Raw genomic sequence first — 7,208 nt, 5'->3', positions numbered from 1 at the left:
GCAAAGTTCATAACAGTATTAGTTCTCATGTAATTTTTAAATTTATAAAATTCAGCCGCATAGGCTGCTTCAACTGTACTGACCGTTGACAGAATTGTAGATTGTGAAAAACTGCACTATTGGAGTGTGGTCGTGTATGTGGCTTAAGGGCGCAGCAGGACCACAAAAACAGATACTAGTGCTTGGTACTGAGGTTCATTGCCAGAGTGGGAAGCGCTTCCAGAATATACTGTGCCCGTGTTGTGTTCCTTGCTTGCTCGAATACTGCAGGTGGCCTTTCTGAGGCGACAGCTGGCGGGCGTGCACCCGTGCTGACCCCAGGGGGTCGCCGCTCGGAGCTGTGTTGCGACCCTTAGGGGGAAGGAAACACTCAACAGTTCTTTGCATCCCTGGTTTGGACACATAAGGAATATTCTAACCCTTTTCAGAAAAAGAATTTTCTCCTGTTTTTGTTTAACATAAATGGAAAGAACATTCTCTTTGGTGGTAGGTATTACTTTACTGCATAAAACTGAATTGAGACTCAGTTTCTGTGATAAAAGCACGCATGTTCTGTAAAGCAAGTTGGGGTCAGAGCGTATAAGGTAAAGGAATTTATGTAACTGGACATTTTACAGGAATAAAAGTCAGCAGCAGCCGGACTGAACACTGGCCTTGGGCTGACAAGTACCTAAACGTGCTTGTAATGGGTTACGTGCCAGTGGACCCACCATAGGCTGAAGATCCATTGAATACACCTACTTTACACAGCCTGGCCAGGCCTGCAAACACGCCCACGGCACTCCCGTCAGCCTCCAGGTGGGCAAAATCCTCTCGCACAAAGCCTGTCCGATAGCCTGGTATTGACTGTCTCGTGTCATGTACTGAGGACTGGCAGGACTTGTCGGTGGGTCTGTCTGCCCTCGTGATCGCCGGCCGCCTGGGAGCTATGGCTCCCCACCCAGCACCCCCAGAGGGCATCGGACCATGCGTCGCTAGCCGCTAGCCCAGGACAAGAAGCATGTTCATATTCAAACTTCCAAGTACAATTTCAGCTGAATGTGTATCGCTTTTGCATCATCGTAAAGTCAAAAAATTTTAAATCCAGACTATCGGTGTTTATTATGACTGCTTAATTTGTGTAATCTCTAATGTTCTCAAAGTAGAAGTTCCAGAATGTCTCTAACAGCTGCACTGTTGTTCTGCTTTATAACAGACGTGGTTTATTTGCATCAAGGTGGCTTTTTCCAATGTTCTCATGATCAACGGTGCGAGAAATGCAGGTGCCTTACACTACTTGGGTTTTTATTAGCACGGGCACATCTTAGTAAGTACTTCTCTCCCCAACCTCTCTGGTTATTACTTGTTAAATTATCCACGAATGCATTACTCATTTAGTCTGTTACTGGAAAGGAATTTCTGACCTTATGTTTCTAATTCTGCAAAATAGGGCTTGAGAAATTTAATTTCCAATATTAACTTCAATATAGAAATTCCAGCATAAATTAAATCAGTGAAGCTATAGTATAACTAGGAAGGTTCAGTCTAACAGACACTTGTCACTCGGGTGTGCAGGCCCCGCTGTGTGGGCCGTTGCCTACATCCACCTCTCTCCCTGAGGTGGAAACTTGCTTTCCCGGCCTGTCCCTGTCTTCCCATGACCCGTGACAACTCGGAGGCCATTCTCGCACCGACGAGGGCAGGCGTGGCCTTGGCCAGCCTGTGGTCAGTGGGGACAGAGACCTGTCATGTTGTAGTGGTGTGTGTGGTGGGCCACGTGTGTGGCTGGCAGGCTTCGGAGCGGTTCCGAGGTGTGGTCTGGCTGCGCTCTTGCTCTGTTCGAACCTCCCAAGTGTGACTGCGGCCAGTCTGGAGATTTCTTGTTTGCCGCCTAGGTGTGGGGGTGTGTGTGTGTGTTCCTTTTCTTAGACCAGAATGTGTTCTCCTGTTCACAACTAAGAACAGCTGATAAACAGTTGATACCTAGAATTGCAAATGCAGATCTTAATCTTAAAAGTTGCACAAGATGGGACAGGACTAAGGAGGGCCCACTAGGCTTGGTTAGTTGGTGAAAAATTGGTGAACCTAGTTATTTGGTGGCAAAACATTTTGCCAAACTGTTACTATGCTTTGGCCTGGAGACCGGACTGGTCTTAAGGGAAGGAAGAGGGAAACTGCAGAGCGTTCCCACGTGTTGGTCACTTCTTAGGCAGCTGTGGCTTTGGTGCCAGACTGTGTGGCTTCAGACCCTGGTTCTACTTACTACTGTGTGACCAGGTGCCTTGGCTAAAGATGGAAGTGATCATCGTACCTACTCTGGGTTGTCAGGAAGATGAAGTAAATCATATCTGGAAGGCAGATCCCGGGAGCATTGAGTACATGCAGGCTGCGAAGTCCTACAGAAGAACGAGAAAGACCAAAAGCCTGACTGAGGGGCTCTGGTTTGAAAGGCGAGCGCAGGAGGAAACCTGGCCTTGCTAGGAGAGCTGCCTGTGCCACAGCCTGCATCTCGGTTCCGAGCCAGCCCGCTGGCCTGGGGACCTGGGCCTGCATCTCGGTTCCGAGCCAGCCCGCTGGCCTGGGGGCCCGGGCCTGCATCTTGGTTCCGAGCCAGCCCGCTGGCCTGGGGGCCCGGGCCTGCATCTTGGTTCCGAGTCAGCCCGCTGGCCTGGGGGGCCCGGGCCTGCATCTCGGTTCCGAGCCAGCCCGCTGGCCTGGGGACCTGGGCCTGCATCTCGGTTCCGAGCCAGCCCGCTGGCCTGGGGGACCCGGGCCTGCATCTTGGCTGGTGGGGAGTCTGAGTCAGAACCCGCTGGTGTGGGGGACCTGCCGTCGCTGAATCTCAGGTGAGGACCCAACAGCCTCAGCAGTTGTGGTTGGAGACTGTAGTGCTGCACAGATGGAGTTGAAGGTGCAGCTTTCCCACTGGAAAGGATGGGTTTGACCTGCCCAAGATCACAGCCTTACTTCCTCAGTGCAGGGGAGGGGACTGGCCGGGACCCCGGAGACCAGCTGCCACAGACCGTGCTCAGTGGAGTCCCTCTGGGTGAGGCCGTCCTGTTCCCTTGGATTTGGAACACGCAGCTGCCCTGGTCCTGTCCTGCCTGTGTTCGCCCCGCCCTGTGTTCAGGGCAGGGGACCCGGCCTTTCAGCTGTAGATGCGTAGGGGCGCCTTTCGCCCCCAAGATTCTGGGCTGGAATCAATAACTGGAAGAGACTTGGAGTCATCTCTAGGTCAAGGGTGAATATAGGGGAAGAACAGTGGATGTTTTGGGGGGAGCCAGAGAGGTTGGCCAGCAGACACCGCATGTGCCAGCATCTATCCCCAAGCTCCTTTCTTCTGTCTCTCTCCAAAGGCTGGAAGAATTAATTAAATTCTTAGCTGGAGCTGGGGACGGCCATGGGACCTCTGGCCAGTGAGCTGTAAATGGAAATGTCGTGCATGTTCAGGTCGTTTTAGAAATGTCTTCTACTTTGCCGGTGAAGGCCTGGCAGCCGGTTAGCCCAGGTGATGGGCCCGGATGCCGAGGATGGGGAGCGAGGAGGAGCCTGTCACGCCAGGGAGGCACAGCTTTTCTGCGCGGAAAGAATGGAGCCCCTGTACTCTGTCTCTCTTTTGCTTGAAGGTGAAGTTGTCTCTCGCCGTCACAGTCTGTTCCCCAAGTGTGTGTGATTTATTGAAAAGCTGGGGGCAAATGTTTTGGCAGATCATTAAAAATGATCTATCGGTATTAAGCCTTGCAGACTCTTCTATTTGTTTCTTCTAGAAGCGGGCCCCACGTAAACTGAAGGCGAATTTAGTTCTGCATGTTCTTTCCGCCAGCACTTCTTTGCCCATCGCCGTGTGCGGCTGTGGTACTTAGCCCCGGGGATGAAGAGATGAGTAAGGCGGTGACCTTTGCTTTCACAGAGCTTATTTCAGGGAGAGGGACACACACACACACACACACACACACACACACACACGAACACAGTGCCAGGTGAAATGTGCTGAGATCAGCTCTGTCACTCGACTGAGTTCTTCGGGGTTAATGACGCTGTTCTCTCTCGTCCCAGCACCTAGCACGTATCTGGAAAATGATACATTGGCAGCAAACGTGCTGACTCCGAAGTCATAGATCACAGACAACAGAGCAGGGTGTTAGCAGGGGTAATGTCTGACTTGTGCTGTCGGTCTTGAAGGAAGAGAAGGGATTTGCCAGCTGGGAAGGAAGTTCAGAGGAGAGCTTCCCAGAGCGAACCGCAAGGGAAAGATAAAGGGGTCAAGGCACCACCCCCACCTGCCTGTCATGGCTGCTGTGGCCACCTGAGCTTGGGCTGGTAATGATTATCCCCAGCTCTAATAGCTATTCCTCTCCCCCCTCCCCCCCTTTTTTTTAACAGACTTCTTACTTTAGATTTACAGAATTAGTGTAAGTGTAGTACAGGGTTCCTTTTACACTCCTAATGTCTTCTATTACATATCTTAATGTGAGTATGGGGCATTGTCACAATTAACGAACCCATATTGACAGGTCACTATACTCCTTACAGGATATACGTTATTATATAGTACTGATAGATTTCAGAGTTTATTCAGATTGCTCTAGTGTTTACCTAAAATCCTTTTTCTGTGTTAGGATCCCATTCAGGACCTTAGCCTTATCCTCTTAGGCTCTCTTGGCTGTGACAGTTACTCAGACTTGCCTTTTGTTTGATGACCGTGACAGTTGACCACCGGTCAAGTCTTTTGCAAAACGATCATCAGCTTGGATATGTCTGATGTTTTTTTCATGGTGAGAGAGGGTAACTTGGGGGCGGGGAGGAAGACCACAGAGGTGTGATGCATTGTCATCGCATATCAAGAGTACATACTATGAACACGACTTCCCGCTACTGATGTACCTCAGTCACCTGTCCGGGTTCGTGTCTGTCAGGTTTCCCCACCTGAAGTTGCTCTTCTGTCCCTTGCGCCTGCACTCTCCTCTGGAAGACGTCAGGAGGTCCCCACAGCCCGCTCCTAAGGGATAGGAGGTATGTCCCACTTCCTTAGGGTGGAGTGGCTACGTCAGTGTTTGGAATTCTGTGTGGAAGATTTGGGTGGTTTTCCGCCGTTTGTCTATTTATTTTACCATTTATGTCCGTATGAACTTACAGATACTTAACCTTATACTGTGGGGTTTAAACCACTATTTGTTTCCTGACTCAGATTGTTCCCGCTCTGGCTGCTGGAAGTTTTCCCAGTTGGTGCCTGTGTCCTTTGGACCTTTGCCTCCCCATCATTGTTTTGTGTGTAGCACTTCCTTTACTTTCTGGGACTGCGAGGCGCCCCAGCTTCAGCTTGCGGGGTAGGACTCCCACCTGAGTCCTACCTGCAAGCGGCCGTTTCTCCAAGGAGCTAAGGTTCCCTTTCCCGGAGAGAGGTATTAGGAACCGAGGTCTGGGCATAGGCGTACTCATGGCGTTCGGATGCTGCTTCTAGGCCCCCTCAGCTCACAGAGCGAGGGAACCTACGTGTGGGGAGTAACCCGTGTGTATGTAGCCATCTGGAAGTTTGGGAAGGTAAACGTGAATTCATACTGGTGTCTCCCAGCTCTGATCCCTGGCCTCATGGATCATTCTAGCCTCCTCCCCTTGCTTACGTGTAACCTCTTCCTCCCAAAAGCGAGAAGCATGACTCCTACCTTCTGCCATCCAGTTACTTGTTTCAATTCCAGTATACATAGAATTTCCAGAATTTGTAATCCAGAGCCTTGTGGGAAATGACTTTATCAACTAGAGTTATGGTGCTTTTGTGCAATTTATCATGATTTCATTCTTTTTTTTTCACATTTATTTATTTTTGAAAGACAGAGAGAGACAGAGCACAGTGGGGGAGAGACAGAGAGAGAATGAGACACAGAATCTGAAATAGGCTCCAGGCTCTGAGCTGTCAGCACAGAGCCCGACGCGGGGCTCAAACTCACAAACCGCGAGATCATGACCTGAGCTGAAGTTGGATGCTCAACTGACTGAGCCACCCAGGCGCCCTTGATTTCAGTCGTAAAGGCTTCACTGGTTTCCAATTACGTTAGTCAACCCTTTATCCCCCACCCTAACCTTCAGTAACAGTCGTTTTTATGTTTGTGATACGTTTAGACTTATCTGGCACATTCTAACCCTGGATACCCCAGTCTCCTAAGTGAGTTTTTAAATTTTTATATACATTAAGATTTACTCGGGCTTTAAGTCTTGCCAGGTTTTGACAACTGCTTTCCAGTTTCAGGCTCACCAGTACTGTATCATACAGAATGGTTTCATTGTCCTAAAAACATCCCTGTGCTGCACCTGTTTGTTTGTGTTTTTTAATGCTTATTTGTTTATTTTGAGAGAGGGCAGAAGCAGGGGAGGGGGAGAGAGAATCCCAAGCAGGGTGGGCACTGTCAGCGCAGAGCCCGACTCAGGGCTCAAACTGACGAACTGTCAGACCATGATCTGCGCCGAAATCAAGAGTCTGAGCACCCCCCCCAGGCCCCCTTCCCCTGCTCAGATCTCTCTCTTTTCCCCGGCCTGGCAACGGCTCTCTTTACTGTCTCCTGCCTTTTGCAGAATGTCACAGAGTTGGAGTCATAACGGTGTGTATGTAGCCTTTTCTGACTGGCTTCCTTCCCTTAACATTGCGTATTTGAGATTCATATCTTTCTGTGGCCTGAGAGCGCGTGTTCATCGGTGACTGAGGCCCCATTTTCTGGACGTCTACACATTCGCCTGTTGCAGGACATCTTGGTCACTTAGGTTTTGGCAGCTGTGAATCAGGTGCTATAAACATTTGCATGCAGGTTCTTTTTGGCCCGAAGTGTGGTAACTAGGAGCGTGACCTGGATCGTGTGGTTAAGTCTGTCTGGTAAGACTCCTTCATAGATTCAGACTCTCTGGACTGGCTACTCTTCTGGAGTGTGGAAACATTCTCAAGCTTCTCCCCTCTTTAGGGGAAAAAAGTGAAACCCTTGAATTTTTAGCTAGCTAGCCTCCTCCCTCGTGCCCTGCCTCTTTCACAAGCCCTCTGTGGCCACCTGTTGACTTTCAACACTTAGGGAGCAGGGATTGTGATTGACTACAGGTCACATCTCTGCTGCCACCAGCCCACCTCGTTGCTCTGTTAAAGATCCCAAAGATTCGCAGGAGCCGCATCTTAGGGGGTCTATTCACTCCTCTTTCGTGACCTTTTATGGCTTTCGACACTGTTAACCACTCCCTTCTTGAGACCACTC

This window comes from Crocuta crocuta, unplaced genomic scaffold (genome assembly GCF_008692635.1).
Source record: "Crocuta crocuta isolate KB4526 unplaced genomic scaffold, BGI_CrCroc_1.0 scaffold32, whole genome shotgun sequence".
NCBI lineage: Eukaryota > Metazoa > Chordata > Mammalia > Carnivora > Hyaenidae > Crocuta > Crocuta crocuta.
Note: the sequence above shows the minus strand (reverse complement) of the source record.